General features: G+C 41.6%; 1 protein-coding gene across 18 annotated transcripts in view; it reads left to right on the plus strand.

Annotated features, from left to right (window-relative positions):
• The first annotated feature begins 12809 nt into the window (after positions 1-12809).
• MYT1L (myelin transcription factor 1 like) overlaps positions 12810-20652 on the plus strand; it is a 387237-nt gene continuing 379394 nt past the window's right edge. For 6 of the 18 annotated variants that reach the window (XM_037894144.2, XM_043542308.1, XM_043542307.1 and 3 more), the window contains exon 1: positions 12810-12965. The gene's annotated coding sequence lies outside the window, so the exon portion shown is untranslated. Of the gene's footprint in view, positions 12966-17411; positions 17655-19412; positions 19630-19771; positions 20232-20652 lie in introns of those variants that run through there. The other 12 variants (XM_043542315.1, XM_043542316.1, XM_043542318.1 and 9 more) reach the window with 8 other exon arrangements.

A 20652-nucleotide genomic window follows, 5' to 3' on the forward strand; every position in this document is an offset into this window, starting at 1 on the left:
ATGTACAAGTCTAACTCTACAGGAACAGGTCTTGACTTCCAAGGACTTCCATAATATTTGCTTCGTTTCCCCCAGCTACTAGCCCTGCAAACTCCATCTGGGCCCTGGAAGTCAAGCAGCATTTGTTCTGACTCATGCATTATAATCCTTAATCAAATAAAGTATGTTATAGGTTGTCATCAATATAAAGGGAAGGGAAAACACCTTTAAAAACCCTCCTGGCCAGAGGAAAAACCCTTTCACCTGTAAAGGGTTAAGAAGCTAGGATAACCTCGCTGGCACCAGACCAAAATGACCAGTGAGGAGACAAGATATTTTCAAAAGCTGGGGGGAGGGAGAAACAAAGCCTCTCTCTCTCTGTCTGTGTGATGCTTTTGCCAGGGACAGAACAGGAATGGAGTCTTAAAACTTAGTAAGTAATCTAGCTAGATATGCATTAGATTCTGATTTCTTTAAATGGCTGAGAAAATAAGCTGTGCTGAATGGAATGGATATTCCTGTTTTTCTGTCTTTTTGTAACTTAAGGTTTTGCCTAGAGGGATTCTCTATGTTTTGAATATAATTACCCTGTAAGGTATTTACCATCCTGATTTTACAGAGGTGATTCTTTTTACTTTTTCTTCTATTCAAATTCTTTTAAGAAACTGAATGCTTTTTCATTATTCTTAAGATCCAAGGGTTTGGGTCTGTGTTCACCTATGCAAATTGGTGAGGATTTTTATCAAACCTTCCCCAGGGAAGGGAGTGTAACATTTGAGAGGATTCTGGGGGGAAAGACGTTTCCAAATGGATTCTTTCTCAGTAACCAGTGTTAGACGTTTGGTGGTGGCAGTGATAAAGTACAAGGGCAAAAAGTAAAATAGTTTGTACCTTGGGGAAGTTTTAACCTAAGCTGGTAAAAGTAAGCTTAGGAGGTTTTCATGCAGGTCCCCACATCTGTACCCTAGCGTTCAGAGTAGGGAAGGAACCTTGACATAGGTGCAATTCGGTATACAGCTCTTTAAAGCTTAACCTAGAGATTCTGGAATTTGAACTTGGGCTCTTCATCATCCAGCTTGTTGCTCCCAAAGCAGCAGCCAAGGCCTGGTGTTGTCACTTATCTCAAACAGCTCCTTGGGAGTACAGCATGTTGTTGGCAGCATTGCATCAAGCAGTGTTCAAGTGTTTGCCTTGGCTCTCCACAGTAACATTTGGGGTTGTTCCTCAGCTTCCATTATGTCATTTTGTCACCAGTCTTTGCCATCCCAGATCTCATTCAATTTAGAGTACACCAATGTTTTTGTTCAGGGTCAGTGTCTGGGGGCAGTGTCTGAAGGAACTAATTTCTCCAAGATCATTGGCATTTCCTGCTATTTTGTTACTTTGTAGTTTTCCACAGCAGTATTTTAGGGAAAGTGATTTTCAGAGGCAAAGCTCTTTCTGGACTTCCATCTCTTGGGTGGTGGAATGTGTATATACAGTAGCTCATGCACCTGTTTCTGTCTCTTTTTGCTGAAAGCATCCTCCCTCACTGATGATGGCGCAATCCCCGCAAGGCAGTATAGCAACTGTGGGTCTTGGTTTCAAAATCCCTGCAATAATCCTACAGGATTGATTGATTGAGTTCAGTATCTATTTGTGTGCATGACTCGTGGGTGACCAGACTGAGGCACAATACATCACCACTGAGCAGCACAGGGTAAGACTGGTTGAATTTGGGCCCTGATCCTGCAACCACTTAGGTACTCTGTTAACGCTGAGCATGTGCGTAGTCCCATTCACGTTAATGGCAAAGGGGAGTCAGTGGAACTAATCAAATGCTTAAAATGATATATGTGTCTGCAGGACTGAAGCCTAAATTAATAATTCGATTAATGCTATATGAGACAGAAAGAATATACTTCACTCTTCTACAGCTTTATTGGCTCTATACTGCTAAGATGAGGTTGTCATTAAAGTGTGCAGTTAGTACTCTGAATACACCCAAACTAAAAAGGAACTGCAGCCAGGTAGTGTGAGTAAGCCAGTTCTGTTTTCACATGGTAACATTTCTGATCATCACTGTACTTTAGCAATGTCAAACATAATACAGAACCCAGGGTCAGCAATAAGATTCTGTCAAACATGCAGGGTATTGGTAGCTCTAACTTCCAAATTTGTAAATGGCTGTAGCTGCTGTCAGAGGAGCCTCCTGTTTTATGTTGTGAAAATCCCCAATGTCAGTGATGACAGGTAATCTTAGTTCTTTAACTCTCCAAGTTTGAGAATTATACCAGAACATATCTGTGAAAATTTCATTGTGAATGTTTTCCTTCCAGGTTACTTTATTACCTCTTAAAGAATGCTATTGGCAGGACTGACAGCAAGCAGACTGGAAAGTGGTATTAAAACAAGTCCAGGACATGAAAACTTAAGTAATGGCTTTTGATGGCGGTGTTTTATTACTTAGAACACTTGCACAAACAAGTGCTGCAGAAAGAAAAATAAGGAAAGGAAGGGATAAGGGCTGAAGGTGTCTTCTGTACAGGGACATGGATTGGTTGAGAAGGACTCAGAATGTAATAGTGTTGTCAATACCTTTTTTAGCAAGACAGAATAAATAAACTTTTTTTGGTCCATCTTATTGTTAGTGGCTGCATGCATGTAGTAGCAAGAGAGTGTTTGAGGTGGTGGGATATATCTTGCTACCAGGAGACAGTGAGAACTGTGACAGCTGAGTTTTAATCTCTCAATAATATGGATTAATAAAAGGAAAAATAGATATCTCTACTAGGCAGATGGTGAGTTTGTTTCACAGTTAACATCTGGGTTGGGAGGGGAGAGCACGAACATTCCAAAAAACATTAACATCCCAAACTGGCTTCTTCCAGCATCACCTGTAAAGAGGGGAGATGCAAATGTGAGCTCAAATACCTACTATGATGGGGGGAGAAGGAAACAGGGACTCCAGACTGGTTTATAGGACAGTGTGTATAATGCTGCATGATTCAAATTAAAAATGGACATTGCAGAGGTAGTGGGGATAACCTGCTCAGGGAGGACATTTGTGTAAATGCATTTTGAGATGGTTGTCTGATATTCTAATGGCCAGGATAATACTCCAAAGATTAAAATGTACCTGAGCTATGATGATTCCTAACAGGGACCAGCAAGGTGTGATTGTCCCAATCTGGCTGATCAAGGAGTCAAAGAAAGGGAAGGTTTAGATAAAATTATAAATAACTAATCTTCTACTCTACAGAAGTTATGTTATGCATACCTCCCTTAAGTTTTAACCTGATCTCTCACCTTAATAAATTTTGCTTTTAATTAGACCATTTGAATCCTAGACTGCTTGGGAATTTAACTTAGATCATCCATGAGAGAGAGAACCCTTCATCCTCTGAGGAAAAGTAGTGAGGGGGTAGCATCTGCAGCTGAACTCTCAAGGGTTCTTCCTCAGAAAGGAGTGGTCTAAGGAGTCCTCCTATGTAAAGGGTGTCACTTGCAGGGCTTAGATCTGATGGGCACATGGGGAAACCCCTAACGTTAAAACTAAGTTTGTTCAGTATTCAGAACTTAGTTTGTCTGAGCTTAAAAGAATAAGATTCATCCTCCTCACATAGCAGCTTAGTCCTTCGGATGCTGGTGTTGTACATAGGTTTGCAGATAGAATCATAGGACTGGAAGGGACCTCAAGAGGTCTAGTCCAGTCCCCTGTATTCAAGGCAGGACAAAGTAGTTATCCCTGACAGGAGTTTGTCTAATCTGCTCTTTAAAATTTTTGATGATGGAGATTCCACAACCTCCCTAGCCAGCTTATTCCAGTGCTTAACTATGCTGACAATTAGGAAGTTTTTTCCTAATGTCCATTGCTGCAATTTAAGCCCCTTGTTGCTGCTTCTATCCTCAAAGGTTAAAGAGAACAATTTTTTTCCCTCCTCCTTGTAAAAACCTTTTATGTACTTGAAAACTCTTATTTTATCCTCAGCCTTCTCTTCTACAGACTAAACAAACCCAGTTTTTTCAATCTTCCCCCATAGGTCATGTTTTCTAGACCTTTAATCATTTTTATTGCTCTTCTCTGAACTTTCTCCAATTTGTCCACATCTTTCCTGAAATGTGATGCCCAGAACTGGACACAATACTCCAGTTGAATCCTAATCAGCATGGAGTATAGCAGAAGAATGACTTCTAGCTTGCTTACAACACTCTTGCTAATACATCCCAGAATGATGTAAAAAGGAGTCCTGGAAGAGGATGGTGTTTTTCACCTGGTGTCCTTTCAGAAGAGGTTCTCCAGTTTCTTTTGGTATGCCACATGGGATGGCAGATGAGGACAATTGCTATCTTCTACAACTCTGGGTCAGACAACATTGGAAATGCTTAGGAAAAAAATAAAAATTAAGCATGTTCCTTAATTCTGGAAAACTGATTATAAATTACAGTTTGACATCAAAATCCAATTACTTTGGACTACAAATGGCAGAGGGGCAACTCTAATAGATGATGGACTAGTAGCTATTTTTCAGCACTTTACATAAAAAGTGGCGCTAACTGTCTGAAATGTCTAACTGAAGAAATAAGGCAAAAGACCCAGCAAGTGATGGAAGAAAATTAGAGGTCAGATGAGACTGGAAACGCTTGGGGGAAAAAAATCAGAACTAAGTAATGTGCTTAATTTTGGAAAAATGCAATTAAGTATGGTTTGACATCAAAATCTAGTTATATTGGACTGCAGATGATTGTATCTGTCATCACCCATCGTGCTCCAATATATAATTCAACCAACACAAGTTCAGGAGAAACTTGCCCAGAGGTATGGTAGTGTATTATTATTTGCTATGGCTGTTGTACACCTTCCTTTGAAGCATCTTGTAGTTGGACCACGGGTCTCATCTGATATGGCTATTCCAATGTTGTACATGTGCTAGGCTTTGTGCAGAGGAAAATGACCCTCACGGCCATTGATAAGCAGAAGCTTCACAGGCCTCCCGAACCACACAGCTAGGGCCTGCTTCTTGTTTTGAAGAAAGTACTTTCTCCCTAGTTGAAACTACAAAAGCTGGTTAGGCATTGTTGGCTTAATGGTGAGTGCTTTGGTGAATCCTGTCCTATCTGGTAACGTAATGCAGCCTACTTCCCTATGGTAAAGTCTCCCATAGGGTAACTATTCTAGTGAGAATTACATGGTGTGGGGGGACACAGAGCATGCTTTATGCAGTGCTAATGCAGTTCAAACTTCCATAGATAGCTTTTGTTGGATAAAGATGGAATTGCAGACATCACTTTCAAGCAGAAGCTCCTTAACAGAACATTCAAATCTTGGGTTTGGATGCTTCAGGTAGCATGTAAGTGTGTGAATCTAAGGGTCTGTATAAGCATCCAAATGTCCTATTTGGATGTCCTGTTAAGGAACCCATGGTGAAAAATGTTGTTCCCTATTATATGTAAAAGAGATGACATAAGTCTAATGTGACAATGTGGGTCCACTCCTGCAGACTCCAATCCTGAATAAGGCTTCTGGGTGCTACCACATTCTGAATTTTTATAGTACAGATTTGAAAATTTAAATGGAGTTTAATATTTTAATGGTAAAACAGAGGCATTGCAAGAACAAACTAGGCTGCATTTCCAGCAAGAAAGTATCACTTTTCTTTTGAAAAAGGGTAAAACTTTTTGGTCCTCACACCTTTCAGTCTGTGTTCCACCCAACCCCCCCAGTCATTGCCCACTTCTTTCCATTCACATCATCACATGTTCTTCCATGATGCCCCTTACGCATGACACACTCTGCCTCAATCTGTCATTTCCCCATCCTCTTCTCCTAAGGCCTTTTGAAAGCACACTGCTTCAAGGATATCAAATTATTTACTATATAATAAATATGAAAAATAAAGTAGAAGTAACAAGACCCACTGGTCATCGCTGTTCAGTCTCCAACTTCTATTGCATGCCTTTCCTTAGCCTTAGTTTACATAGGACCTTATCCTGCAAAGACTTAAGCATATGCATAACTCTATGGCATGAACTTAAAGAACATGAGTAGTCCCATTCACATCGATGTGGCTTGGGGGTAACAAGGGCTGCAAGGTACAAGGAGCAAAAAGTTGTTGCATTATACATTGTTCCAATTAAAAGTTCACATGTATGTGTTTGCTTTGATGCTGTTTAAACTACTCACTTGATTGAAGTTAGATACTTATTTAAGCATCTTACTGAATTGGGACCTTAGATTGTAAATCTTTCATGATCTTAGATTAACACTTTACCCTGTTGCTAAAGTGCCTAGCACATTGCTGGCATTACATTTGGTCATAATGATATAAAAATACTAAAATAAATGAATCTGTTTCTACTAACTTTTTTTTTAAAATTAAGTACTGTATAAACCTATTTTAAACTGGAAAAACTCCCTTCACCTTCTAGTAGTGAAAGTTTCCTTTTGTTCCATTATGAGATTCAGAATTCCCATAATGCTTTCTGATTTAGCCAAGAGATCTTAAAATGGGGACTATTGCTTAACCAGAGATATAAACTAATAAGAATTGAGAAGCATTGAATTTAGAGAGAGAGAAAAGACCTATTAGGTTATGTAGACTACTCCCCTGCCATTGTAGGAGTGTTCCCTACAGCATAACCTGCAGTGCTTTGTTTGGTCCAGTTATAAATGACTTGAGTAATGCGGCTTTGCTAATCTCATAAGAAATTATATCACAGTCTAATAGATCACACCATTAGGAATTGTTTCCTGATATTGAACCTTAATATTCCTTTGCTTAATTTATTCTCATTACTCCTAGCAACATCCTTTAGGACACCCTAAACAATTGGTCTCCCTCCTTGGTGTTTTGAACCATCAAGTACATGAAGAAGGTTATCATATCCGCCTTTAGTTATTTACTCAAGCTCTGTGTATTTAGCCCTTTTAATCTTTTCCTATAAACTATTCCCTCCAGTCCCTTAATTGTTTTTATTGCTTTTTCACTGAATTGTCTCCAATTTCTTGACACTACTGTGGGGCAGCTCCTTCTTCTCATGGATGTCAATAGCGAAACTGAAAGCACACATCCCTCAGTAAATAACAAGCAATAATCGTTCTAGTTTTGGATACAGATTGGTGAACCAGTTCAGATAAATACAAACCTCTCCTATACATTTTCTCATTGTTATAAGCAAAATCTTTCATTGAGATGCTGAAATATGTTTTCACGTCAAGCTTCTGTCTGAATCTCGAATTCAGAGTGCCAGATGAGTGGAGAAGAGATTATTATCATGGTATTTCTGGCCAGGAGCAGTAGTTCTGGAAATCTCATGACAGTCTTTCCTTGTGAAAGTCCCAGACCAATAATGCATTCTGAAGAAGTTTGTTTAGTCAGATAGACCTTTACTGAACCTCTGAAGTATAACATGCTTATCCAAAATGAAGTTGCAATATGAAACTTTTGAGGATCTTTCATCCTTAATACATGCATTATTCTAGCCACGGTCTCACCAAAATAAATGTGAGTGGCTATCACCAAGCTCGTCTGTGACATGTCTTGTGCGTCTCTCATTTTCAGAAGACTGGTTTTAGAAACTGACAGTAGGAGCAGAGCAGTAGCTATGTGTGAAGCCAAAACTCCTTGGTGGCATGATAGATTTGGGGCCTCTGAAGTAATCTGTTGCCCTGAGCACAAGAAGGGCATGTAGGACTGGCTTTCACAGATCCTTGTTTTAAGGCACCTTTGGGGCTTGTCAATGAATGGCCCACCCTTTAGATTCATTTGTAACAATTTATGGTTAATCTGAGCTGACAAGGGTTGGTGCATTCTATCTTTGCCTACTAGCTGGCAGGTTGTTGGGTCGTCCCCCCACCCCACCCCAGATGGTCCAGTACCCTGACCTGTACACATCATGTTTCACCAGGAAAATGATGGAGGTCTGACTAGGACCAGTGCCTACCAGGGAAGAAGTAATGCCCCACAACTCTACAGCTATTGCTGGACCTTTGTCCCAAGCTTAGTTAATTGCCAACTCAGTTGTGGAGTAACAGGTCTAACAGGCCACCTGCAGTTTGCCTCGTTTGGGATTTTCCAAAAGACCAAGCTTGTCATGGGAGCTGGAGAGTGGGGATGGTGCCCTGTGCTTGGGGAATTTATGCTGACATCAGACCGTCTGGACTATAACCTTCATTTTTTTCCAAACCTGATTTGTAGGGTATGAGCTCAGCTGTTACCTTATGATGGTATCTAAGTGTACTTTCCACTGTGTTGAGGGTGTACCGTTTCTCCACATGGATAGGACTCCCCAACCCAGTTCCTACTCTTAGCAGTCCTTCACAGGTTGCTGGCACATATGGGGGTTCCCCCATGGCAAGTATGGTCCTTACTTTTTCTGCATTGGAGCTGCCTTTATGGGGTTCCCAGACCATGAGTTATGACCAATGTGCAGGTTGCACTCAGAATGCCTCTGGGGGTACATTTATCTCCATGAGGTGTCAGAGTCTCAAATACCTGTTCACTCACCTATCTGACTGCCATCTGTAGTTTCATTTCAAATGATTGCTCCGTTAAATAGGTGGAACATTGGGCATGGTATCATGTTCCGAGCATGGAAAAAAATGTCCAAGAAAAAACTTAGGTTCACAACTAGGATACAACCATGATGCAGTCCACATCCACTGGGAAGGATTCAGGTGTATGTGTGGTACCAGCTCATGCCTCTCATCCATTACTTACACTGTGAGCACTGGGCTTTATTGGTCTGATCTGAACTCCTTTCTCAATGGGCATGGCGTAGCACACTGACCCTGCAACTACTGATTGCGTCAGGAGGTGTAGCAACAGAGTTACATTAAGGATTACTAGGAATTTGGTGGCACCATTGTCCAGAACTCTTTGAACTGGCGAGGGTTCATCTTTGAGATGTTGCCATGACATGCAAAAAGGGTCCGAGCAATATGAGGTGGTGTTGCCAGTTCATTTTCTAGTGGCATCTTGTGGCAGCTAAGGCTCACAAAAGCGTCAAAGGGCTAAATACCATAGGAGGCTGAGGGCACAGCTTCCCCCTTTTCCTGAAGATTTCACTAGAGCCAACCGTGAAGGATAGATGAATGCTTGACTGGATCCAAAGATCTAGAACTCTTAGCATGAGACAGGAGAGGCAGCATGAGAGTCAACCTATACTTTGATATCCATACATGGTAGGACCTAGTGGATGTCAAGATTTATGGACCAGCAGAAAGGACTAGGGCAAACTCCTCCTCAAGCAGGAAGTATATTGCAAGTGCTCCCTGTCCTTGGGCATCTGCTGCTTTTCATTTCATTTGGTATTGATACATATAGCATCAGCCAAACTAGGGAAATTCATGAAAAATGTTCCTTCCAATGGGTCAGTGGTAACAATATTTACTTTCGTGAGTATCAGTCATCTTAAGTTTTTGGGTTTTTAAAGAGAAAAGACAACTATTTCTTTTTAAATGCAAAGGAAATATACTTTGCCATGTAGGTTAAGCTTTGGGGGATTAATTTCAGATACAAGGGAAGGTACCACAAACTGTTTAATGTTTGCCTAACACACCACCTACTATATCTAGCAAACACTCAGTTTCTGGGCTGCTGAATGTACCTTCTACATCCTGAAATCTGTGTACAAGTGAGCAGACATTGGACATGGGCAATGCTTTCTGTCCAGTACAAAAGGAGTTAAGGCAAAGTAAGGGCTGGGCAGGAAAGGAATCTAGACAGAACAGCTTTACACAGAGAGCAGTTAATATGTGCAACAAACTGCCAAGGACAGCAGAAAGAGCAACTAGTATAAATAATTTAAACCCAGACTAGGCAAATATTTGGAGGGGGGGTCTATTGTGGAAGTATAACTGGGAAGAGAAGGTGGACTCCTGAGCTTACTGGCCCCTTTTTGTTCTAAAATGTCCTACAGTCCATTACTTTGCAGTCTGCCACATCCCATAATTTTTAGTTTTGATCTGGAGTTTTTAAAGCTTGCATAAGAATTAACTGTACAACACAGTCTGGAATGTGGCTCTGTCGTGCAATTTGGCTTTACGATTCATTCATTTTCCCAGACTTTATTTCTCCAGAGCTGGTCTTGGGTTGGCGTTCTCAGCCCTGCAAAAAAAAAAAAAAAACCACACAGGGCTGAGTGGAAGGAATATAAATGCTCCACTGGAGCCAGACTCGAGCTGGGGCAGTTGCTGTCAATATCCTGAAGCTCAGACACATTGACAGGACGATGGGGGAGGTGTTCTGCCGTGCCGTAGATCCCAGGAATACCTTATTTTGGGAGTAAATTTATATATAAAATACACAGAGAAAGAGAGAGATTCACCAGCACGGTAGCTTCTTGGTTCAATGAGATACAGCTTCAGGTAACGATGATCAGCAGCTTTGCAGCATGGATATGGAAAAATGTACTTTAAAAACACGGGAAGGAAAGCTTAGCAAATGTAATATTGTGCTGTTGTAGGTAAGGGAAGCAGAAGGACAATTGCAGTTGACGTGATTCATTTTTTTTTCCAGTCCATAATTTACGACAATGAATTTAAAATACAGCTCTTGTTAAAACACTCCTGCGATGGATGGGGGAGGCAGAAATCCTTGCAAACGCGCCAAAGGGCGCAAATTATCCTGTTCATCTAGCTATGAAACAACTTTGATTTTCATGTCTAGCTCCCGTGCCTTATTCTTCTCTCTCTCGTGATATGAATGTGTAGCCCTGTGAAACTAACAATCCCGTGTGCTTTGCAGAGGTCTGTGTCACAGCAGTGTCTATGATCATCTTAGGGTGTTATCTTTTGTTCCGGGGTGACCACCCACCCCTCGAGAGCTGTTCTCGCTCACACACGCTGTAGCCAGGCTCAGCCTTGCTCCCGTGGAGCCAGGAAAATACAAGCTACCTCCTTCTTCTTCTTCTTTTTTTTTTTTTTTTTTTTTTTTTTAGCAGACTGTAATAGCAGATTCCTCCTATTCTTTGCTCCACAGAACATCCGATGCGGTGTCCAATCGGCTGAAAAAGTTGCACAGACGTCATTGTGTGTGTGTGTGTGTGTGTGTGTGTGTGTGTGTGCGCGCGCGCAGCCAGCTGCAGCTGCTTGGCTGAGTGGAACCTCCATTAGAGCAGCTCTATTGATTTCTGGTTCACGCTGCAGCATCGGGGGTAGAGCGCAGGAAAGAGCACGTCTCAGAAACAGGAATTAACTGAAGGCATTTCTGTCTTGTGTGTGTGTGTGTGTAAATATAATATGCACAGAGCTGAAGCTATAGCTTTGCCACCGCAGCGTTTGCCTAGGAGGAGTCTCACCCACACAATAGAGAAGGAATATGAAGAGCAAACTGAAGCCCTCACTTGCCTCATAAAACAACAAAGCTGGCCAACTTTAAAATATGAGGCGTGTATTCATATTCTTAAGGCTGGAAAAATCTGATTGCCCCAGAACAGTGTTTTTATACTCAGCTGAGCGGTGACTTTTAAAATCTGCAGTTCAATTGTTCTTTTTCTCAGTACGTCCAATTCGCTGCATTGGGGAGTTTTCCTAGAATTGTTGCTCAGGCGGGATTTTTCCTAAATACATTCATACAGGGTTGCAGACCGATGCTTTTTCATGTGCTGGTAGACATGCGTTGTGATGTAGATACTATTGCAGGGGAAGGGATACAGAAATGATTTTTTTCTCCTAAAAGCTCCCTTTCAGGATATTAGGCTGTGCCTAGATGAAGCAGGGCTCCCCCCCCCCCCCCCGAGATCTGTTTTCTAGCTAATAGCTGGAAATAATTTATAGCTGCATGTTAATAGGTTGTCTTGGGGTTTTCAGCATATTTGAGGAGAAATTCCCTGCGAAGACAGTGTGTCTTTTCACAATAACTGCATGTCAGTCTGGCAGACTATAACTGTGAGCAATATACAATTAAGGGGGGGAGGGAGGGGAAAGCCAGCACCATTATATGCTTGGGGGAGGGGGGTTGGGAGAAGGGGGAAATGGTAATACCTTTAAAAATGAAAGGCAGTAAGCCATTATTAGCAAAAGCTATATTGAGCATGCTTGCCAGACAGGCAGCTCAGCTCAGCTCTAGATCCGCCCAGACATGTGCCTTGCCATTTTCATTTTAATCAGGCTGCTCGGGATGGCTGCTGATTCATTTTGCGGGGTGGCCCCCTGGGAGCCAAGGTGGAAGCCTGAGGCGAACTGCTAGTGCATCAATGCAGCACTCCACATCAGAGACAGGGTGGGGAGAAAGGCTCCAGCAGCAGATCGAGTTCGAAATACCAGCCTCGCTATTCAAATATACACATCCCCTGCAAAACCCCAGCAACCCCCCCCCCCCCAAATCATCCAATAAAACACAATTAGCACAGGGGGAAAAAACTCTCTCCTGATTATTCCTTCCAATTGTGTCTCAGAATTTGCTCGAGCTGCCATTTCTTTTCACAATCCCTTATTTTGTTTTGTTTTTGTTTTAAATCAGCCACCAACGCGCTCCGTTTCTCTATTTACCTGGTAACGACTTGGGGGTGGGCTACCTGATTTAGCTGGAGACTTTGATTTGTGGGATTGACAACCTTATTATGCAGTGAGCTTATTATTGATATGATTCTGCTCTCGGTTGCCATGACCACCTTGTGAGAGACATTCAATTTTCTCTCTTCCATCATCATTATCTATGAGGCCATCTGTTGTGGAAAATGAATTCAGCCTCATTTGCATGACTGATAAGCAAATTTTTTTTATCTATTTAACAGAAGGTCATATGCCGGGGATTTGGAGCTGGTGGAAAAAAAGAAAGTGTGTGGGGGGGGGGGAGCATATCGAGAGGATGAGTGGGAGTGCGTGCATTAGAGGATGTATGTGGAAGTAAAACAGATCCCTCAGGCCTGCTAGCCTATCGTGCTGCATTTGTCATTCCTGCCAGGGCGACATTTTCCCCCCTAAGCTTCTGCACACTAAGGAGAGTGAGAGAGCTTTTCCCCTGCAGTCTTCTTGAAGCCCCCCTGATTTTTACTCAGTGTTGGTGGGTGTATTTAATTTTTTTTTTTTAATCCCTGGAACGTGGGGTATCTTTTCAGTGTTCAGTGAAGAAAAAAAGCAGCCTTTTCTGGGTCTCTGTGGTATGCTTCTTACTCCTCATCCTTTCAAAGTTGTCGTGAGCCAGGGCTGTTTCTGAACCATGCTGAAATGTCGTTATTGTGGTTAGTTTGTAATACTTAATGGTGTTAGGTGAGGGCTGTGTTTTATTCAGGGAGCTGATTCTAGGAGGGTGGGTATTGGCTTTTGCAGTTGTTCGATAGTTTGTACTATCCATTGTTTGTTCTTTTCAAGTTCTTGCGGTGTTGCTGTGCAGATGAGATTGTACTGAACTGTAGCTTAGTTAGTAAGATGCGGAAGTCTGATTTCAGTGCACGAAAGTGTGTGGCTGCATTAAGCATGTTGTTTGTATAAACTTGATGCATGTGGTACAGTACTTTTGATACGAAGATCCTGAGACGACAACTTCTGATACCCATAAAATACTTGAGCATTACAGATATTCAAACACATTTAAATAAAAGATGCTAAACCTCTATGCTTTTTTACACAAAATATGACTTGAAGGCACGGTGACAGGAAAATAATGGATTTATACGTGTTAAGGTAATATTCACAGAAAAGTTGCATTTTAAAGATAACTTTCTTAAATGTTTCAAATTACAATAGTTTGACATGGTATATTATTCCTAACATAAAACTAGCTTTGCAGATAATGTTGATTCGTTTAATATTCCGTGCTGAAATCTTCATCCTCCCATACTTCAGTTTAAAGATAGTTCTGATAAGTACAGCTTGAAGAAAATACTGTGTAATGTAGAGTTACAGTCTATGTAAACTTGGTGAAAAGGATAAATATAACAAACACTGAAAAGTAGCTGAAGATTGTAGAAAGGAATCAGAAGTAATTAAAACTTACCCGTTAAGCAGATTCTCTTCCTGTACTTGTATTGGTGACTAGATAAGATTAAACTCAGAGAACAAAAGCAAGTCATTTTTTCCTCTATAATGAGCACTGTACACAACCTCAGGTAGACAAACTACAAACCAAAGTTTTCTTGCTTTTGTTTTGAACGTTCATTTCCACAGAAGTAATATAAGTGTTTGTAAGCTTAGGTTTTGGAGAGGGGTGGGGGGATTATTACAAATGCTTCACACGGCTGACAATACTGTTGCTTTAAAAGGCAGAAAGTGAATTATGCAACATCCCCTTTTTTGCTAATAAACATAATTGCATTTCAGTTATTTGCCATTTGCAAAGAAGCTTATTTCTAAATTTAATACTGCATAGTAACTCCCTGTAACACTGGGTGCTGAATTTCAGATTAAAAGAAGTTTCACTCGTATTCAGGTCAGTTACAATATGGCAGGTCTCTGACTTGGCCACAGAAAGGAAGTTCCACAAAATTACTTAATTAAAATTATTCTTATTTTTGGTTATAAGAACCAGTTTCCAATAGATCCAGTAGTAGATTATCATCCTGATAACATGTGACTGCTAATATTTTAAAAGGTGCTGTTCCCCTCCCCAAAAATGTATTCTTGAACCATAGACTCTTAAAGGGAATGACATTTATTTTTTATCTGCCTTATTTATCATGCATATTCTATTTGGTGGCGGACGTTGGATTACAAAACTAATTTCACACTCATGAAGTTGAACACAATGTAGCTCTGACAGTTTGGGTGGATTGTTTGAAATGATACTAGTTCCCTCAGTGGACTTCCACTGAAAGTAACAGAAAAGTAACCCGATACTGTGTATTAGCAGGCTGGCTTGTAGCATGAACAGGTTGAGGTCTTTTTATTTATTTTTTCCTCTTGAATTGTTAGGATCTTCCAAAGAGAAATGGGTAAACTGCTGAAAAAGCCTAAGAGACAGCACAGTTGGTTCTCTCTCCCTGACCCCCAAAAGTTAATTATCAAGCTTGGTTGGATTCCTCCTTGCCACCCTGACATTTGACTACTGCTAATTCACTGATTAATCTCATTAATGTGATTATAGTAGGATTTGGAGTTGGCTGCTATTGTTCTGCAGAAAGAGCTATTCAGCCCGAGCACTTGCCACCTCATTCAGTTTTGCTGGGATTTTTCAAAGGCTGGTTGAGTGAGCTATTGTGAAAGAGGTTTCTCTGCCTTTCCCTTTCAGCACCAGGAGCTGTCCGCTGCTGATAGCAATTACATTCAGCACTGACTGACTTCGTACTAGTTTACTGGCAATGTGAAAATGACTTACTTTCATCACCTTAATGATTCTGCTCATTGAGGTAAAAGCAAGAGACGCCTTTATGCTTTATAATTAGACAATATGAAGATGGCTGGGGTAAAAATATAAAATCTGTGCTCTTTAATGCTTCTTTCTTTAATTTTAAAAAGCTGTCCTTGCATACATTTTGTTTAGTCTGTGAAATCAACATAATACTGTAGTTTAAATAGTACTTCCTTGCATCCATGCAATTTTACTATCAAGATATAACGACATTTCAGGTGTTATTATATTCAATGATGCCTCTTCAAAGTATTCCACAATGAGTTAATGTCACTAGTTTTCCTCCTTTTTACACGAATAAACATATATAGTATCAAGGTTAATTCTTCAACATTATGACTGCCCTCACTGGCACCAGCATAGATGGAAGGTTCCCTGCATTGCAACCCCAGTTTTCAGGAGTTTGACATTGCTAAGCGTTGTTTGACTGAAACTTGGTCTAAAAGATCTCCCGTTGGTGAATACATAAGATAAACGATTTAGCCTGTTTTCGGTTGCAATAAAAATTATACAATAGTTTTCTGGTTTGAGATTTCTAAATCAGACTAGGCATGATTTAAAAAAAAACAAGACATTTTGCACAGTATTAGTGCAGGATCTGCTGCTATGCTGTTTGGTATGTGACTTTTATTATGTAAAAGTTATATTGCTATCATTTAATAACTGGCTATTGCGCATGTGCAGTAACTTCTTTTGTCACATTTTTCTTTCTTTCCTATTCTTTATGAACATGGCCCTATATTCAAAATTGAAGCCATCCATTAAACTATGTTGTGGCAAGGATTGGTCATGACTTCAAAGGAACTATTGCAAACCATTAAAATAAAAATTCTTTCACGTTGAAAGTGCCTGGCTGAAGAGCAATCTACTAAATAATGCACGTAAAGATATTCAAGTACCTAGTGAGACAATAGATCCCAACGATTCCTCTGCAGCCACTAGAGTCCATTGGATGACTAATGCCCCTTTTCAAAATTCTCCAAGTACGTCGTCACAGAACCTACTGTAACCTTTTGTGGGGTTACTGTAAATCCGACAGTTGTTAACAGTGTACGTCAATGAAAACCCGTTCTGAAGAAATAATAAATCTTTTCCTGTCACCTGCCTCCTCTCCTGCCCCCCCTCCAGAAGCACTTTTACCCGCAATTGTTTTAGAAGGCTATACCTTTAATAAAGGACATAGGGAGGGTTATATAGGAACAGGTTCTGACGGTGACAGTCTAATAAAGGCTGCTGGTATTTTTTTTCCCTAATAAATACAGGACTCTAATTCCAGCCTGACAGTAGTAAGTTTGGCTCGTGCATGAGTTATGCTTCCGGTAGTTTGCAAGAAACTACCACCAGTGAGAAAGTAAATGACATGGTAGGTTTTCCAGTAAAGGTCAGCTGAAATTAGTTCACTTCAGGTAGTCTTCAGAAAGAACACAGCGTCTTTCATTAACGCTGCTTAAGCATCCTCCCCTCCCCCCGCCACTGGAGAGGCACGGGCTGGGGGAGGGGGAGGCATCCCAGACCATTAACACCATACCCTCACGTTTCAAGGAGGGTAATTAGGCCAATGAATCACCAGTCTCCCAGGTTATCGTCCACACTAGTCTTTATATATGTGTGGGTGCAAATGCTTCTAATTTATGCAGCTAACTCTGGGCTCCATCCTGCTCCAGCGGACGCCAGTGGGGTGGCGCCCACGGCAGCAGGACGGGGCCCTTTCTTTGCGCCAGCTCTAAATCTGAACAAGAATGTGAGATTTTTGCCAGGTGCAAACGGTTTTCCAGCCATTGCAAAGTTTGTAAACACCTGTCAGGAGGTCTGTACCTCAGCCTTATGTTAATACCATGCCTCCGAACAGGTGGGCAAGGTAAGGTGGCGTGTCAACTCGTGGCATATGAAAGAGGACAGGTTTTTTTTGTTTGTTTGGGTTTGTTGTCGTCGTCGTCGTCCTATTGGGATCCAGGAAGAGGAAGTTACCGTTAAATGCTGAACCCCCAAAGTGACCTCAAACAATAGAAGCACATACAGGCTGTTTTTGACGACTCCCCTTGGGCAGCTGTTTTTACATGGTGATTGTTATGTTTAATAGGGGCTTAGTTTGGTTTAAAAAACAAAACCCCAAACCACCCCCCTGCTGCATAAGGCGGCAGACATGGGAGCTAGCACTCGCTTTCCGCCATAGAGGTCAGGAGAGGCGTTTCTCCTTGAGACGCTGTCTCCTTACTTCGTGGAACCGCTCCCACCGTCTCGGCGTCTGCCCCGGCGTGTCCCGCCTGCCTTGCTCGAGCTTTCCGAATGTTTTCCCGATGGGGGCTCCCAGAGTGTTCCCCGTCCTAGACGCCGGCGTCACGAGGAGTCCTGGGAGCGTAGGTAGATGTAATCAGAGATGACAGAGAAGAATTACAGAAAATACAGGTGTGTGTGTGTGTGTGTGTTGGGGAGAGGAGACACACGCAAATCCTTTCTGCTTCATGGGGAAACGCTCCATTTCCCACCCTCCCGCTTAATGCAACCGAGGGTGTTGCTTTTGCGAGCACGTCCCTCCGCCTGCTTGCGGTGTGCTTTTCACCCCTTTTGACGAGGGAGAGGGGTTTTTAGAAAAGTTTGTCATCGCTGTGGCTGTGGAGCGGCTGGGATGGCTCAAGACGCTGAGGGCTACTACACACAGATAGGCTTCCCGACACCCCCCCACTGCAGCGTGATTTCTGGCAATGCTAGATGGGAAGGGAATTGTAACCTCTGTAGCAACCAACATGTCTGGTCTCAACACGTCAGCCAACAGACTCAGGCTTTAGAGGGATTACCTCGGGGGGGGGAGGAAATGGTGTTTCTTGCGATTTACCCCTTTGGTGTTAGTCTCTACTGCTGAAACGGTGGGCAGCATGGTCCCCCTCTGCAAGCCTGCAGTGGTTTATCAGCAGGGGTGCTGCTTGCAGAGAAGAGAGCATCACTGAAGGCGGCAAACTAACAGGGTGGGGGAATCAGGGGGATGGCAATGAATGCCATGGCAATAAAGAGGGCAACCAAATCAACCCGCGTCCGTGTGCGCCTGTTCAAAAATAGCTGCTTGGCAGAAATTGATTTTGAAGGAGGGCTTTTGCCTGGTAGCTGCTGACAATTTTACTGAGAGGTGCTCTACTTCTCTCTCTATTGTATGGAGGGCAGGGTGCAGCAGGGAAGCCTAGACTCCCAGCTGCTAGACTTGCATCCAAGCCCCTTCGAGTCTTTAAAGTGGGTTCCAGTTTCCTTACCGTCGTTTTGTTAATAAATACATTTGGCTTGAATTTGTGTAAAGAGCGCTGCAGTTCTAGCTAGGTCACGAATTATCAACCTGGTACGAAAATGGCATGTTTAGGGGACAGATTTAAAGCGAGCCTTTACCCTCCCGATAACCTCATTCAGGAGCCCTGCCCCATATTTCGAGCGTTAGACAGAAAGAAGTCTTATTAAATCAGACTCTCTGTAGTGAAGCTTATGACGGTGTTTGGGGAGGGGAAGATGGTTGAAAAAGGCTTTGTCAGGACAGTGAGTGTTATAAAGGGGGTGGGGGAGTGTACTAATTTGAGTGTCCCTTTGAGTGAAAAAGACCCTCTCCTTGATCATACAGCTCGTTTACTAGTCTGAGGCAGCCAAAGCTACAACGTCAACCTGATTTTGCTAGCAACATTTTTGTGAAAGCCACATGCAAATTTAGTCTTTTGTATATGAGATCTTGTTTACATTTGGTCTGTTTGTCCAATGAAAGTTTCCTTGCCCAAATTTACATCAGTGGTAGAAGCTTGGTAATCTTTCCAGCTGGAAATAGTTTATTTCCTTTGTTTTAAAAGAGAGAATATGGTGCTAGCTGGTAAAATAAATGAGGCTTCAGAAATTTGAGTTAACTCTATACGCACTGGAAGGTTGTTTTAGTGGCAAGCAAATAACTTATATTTATTTTTAATCATTTTAAAAACAATAAACATTTAAAAGTGTACAGGTCTGCTGAATTTTCGAAGATTTCTTTTACCCAAGCTTCATTTTACCATAGGAGCTAGAGGAGGTATTTTTAGATGTATCACCTACTCCGTATCTGTTAACAGTCTGACTGGTATTTATGGTTCCCATCTATTACATTAAATACAGCACTGCACATGATACACACTCTGTTCCAGAGATTTAGGGGCCTGTGGGTACAATGCAGGAAGCATTCTAGTAGACAGCCCCAATCTTGTCTGACTATTGCAAGCCTAATAAACAGGAGAATTAAAAAAATATTGATTTTTTTTTTAAGCCAAATCTATAGCTGAAAAAATATCTTGCTTAGCGGTGCAGTCCTCCCCCACCCGCCAACGTTAGGATTTGGGGAAATGGATATGTTTTGTATTGCTTAAAGGATGCAGACTGAGAGAGGGTAAGTCAGCAATATGCCACTGATGTTCTGCTGCAGTAATATGGTCTCTAAGGGAACTTGTGCTTGATGCATACTACACAGCCTAGGCTTGCTGTAGCCCATCGCCTGTCTGTCTGCTGCTTTTAAATGGAGGTTACAGCTGATCCATCAGCCACAGTGCTGCACGCATGCCCATATTTTTTGCATCGTTTAGTGGTGTCAATTTATTAATTTCTGTCTTCTACTTCAGGCCCGTTGGTTTCCTGTCTAAAAGCATTATTACTTTTGTCCATGTGGCAAAATAATTAGCATACAGATGAGAAGTGATCCTGTCTCTGAGCCTCGGTAGCAAGAGAAGATGTGCAGTGAAAAGTTGATTGGATGAATGGAGAACAAATGGTGGGCGTTCAAAAGCATTAGAAGAGTTTTGTTGTCGTGGAGCAGGTTTGTCAATTTTCTGGGTGAATCTCTTAAGATGGAAGGCAGGGTGGCTGGTGCTGAAATGATTGCCTGACAGACTCTGGCCTAGTTTAAGGTGCAGAATTGGACTGCAATGCACAGATAATTCATTTGGACTACTTTGTTTTGCAATTCTTCAGCTTTCCCTTTGATATTCCCTCAAGGTAAATATGCCCTTTTCTCACTGTTATTGTTCTCAGATCACTTTGCTCTTGTTCAGAAAGTGAAGGAAAGTTCAACTCTCTGGACAGTAACAAAAGAATAGCCAGTTTGCTGTACTTTTTTGCTAAACTGCTCAACATATTTTCATACTCAGATCTGGAGATTATCTCAACTGTTCAGGGCAACATCATGCTCTCTCTGAAGTCAGTGGGGAGTTTTGCCATTTATTTCAATGGGAGCAGGATCTAGCCCTTTGTGATTGTTTTCTGAAATTTGCATTTGCAAATTTCCATTATTAAATATATTTAATATTTGCTAGAACAATGTCCATTCATTCATTAACATTAGTAAATGCTATTTCAATTAAAGCCTAGAAGTAATTAATTCTAACTGGTATGTATTTTCCTGTTTAGAATAAGATTG

The sequence above is a fragment of the Chelonia mydas genome, chromosome 3, assembly GCF_015237465.2.
Source record: "Chelonia mydas isolate rCheMyd1 chromosome 3, rCheMyd1.pri.v2, whole genome shotgun sequence".
Taxonomy (NCBI): domain Eukaryota; kingdom Metazoa; phylum Chordata; order Testudines; family Cheloniidae; genus Chelonia; species Chelonia mydas.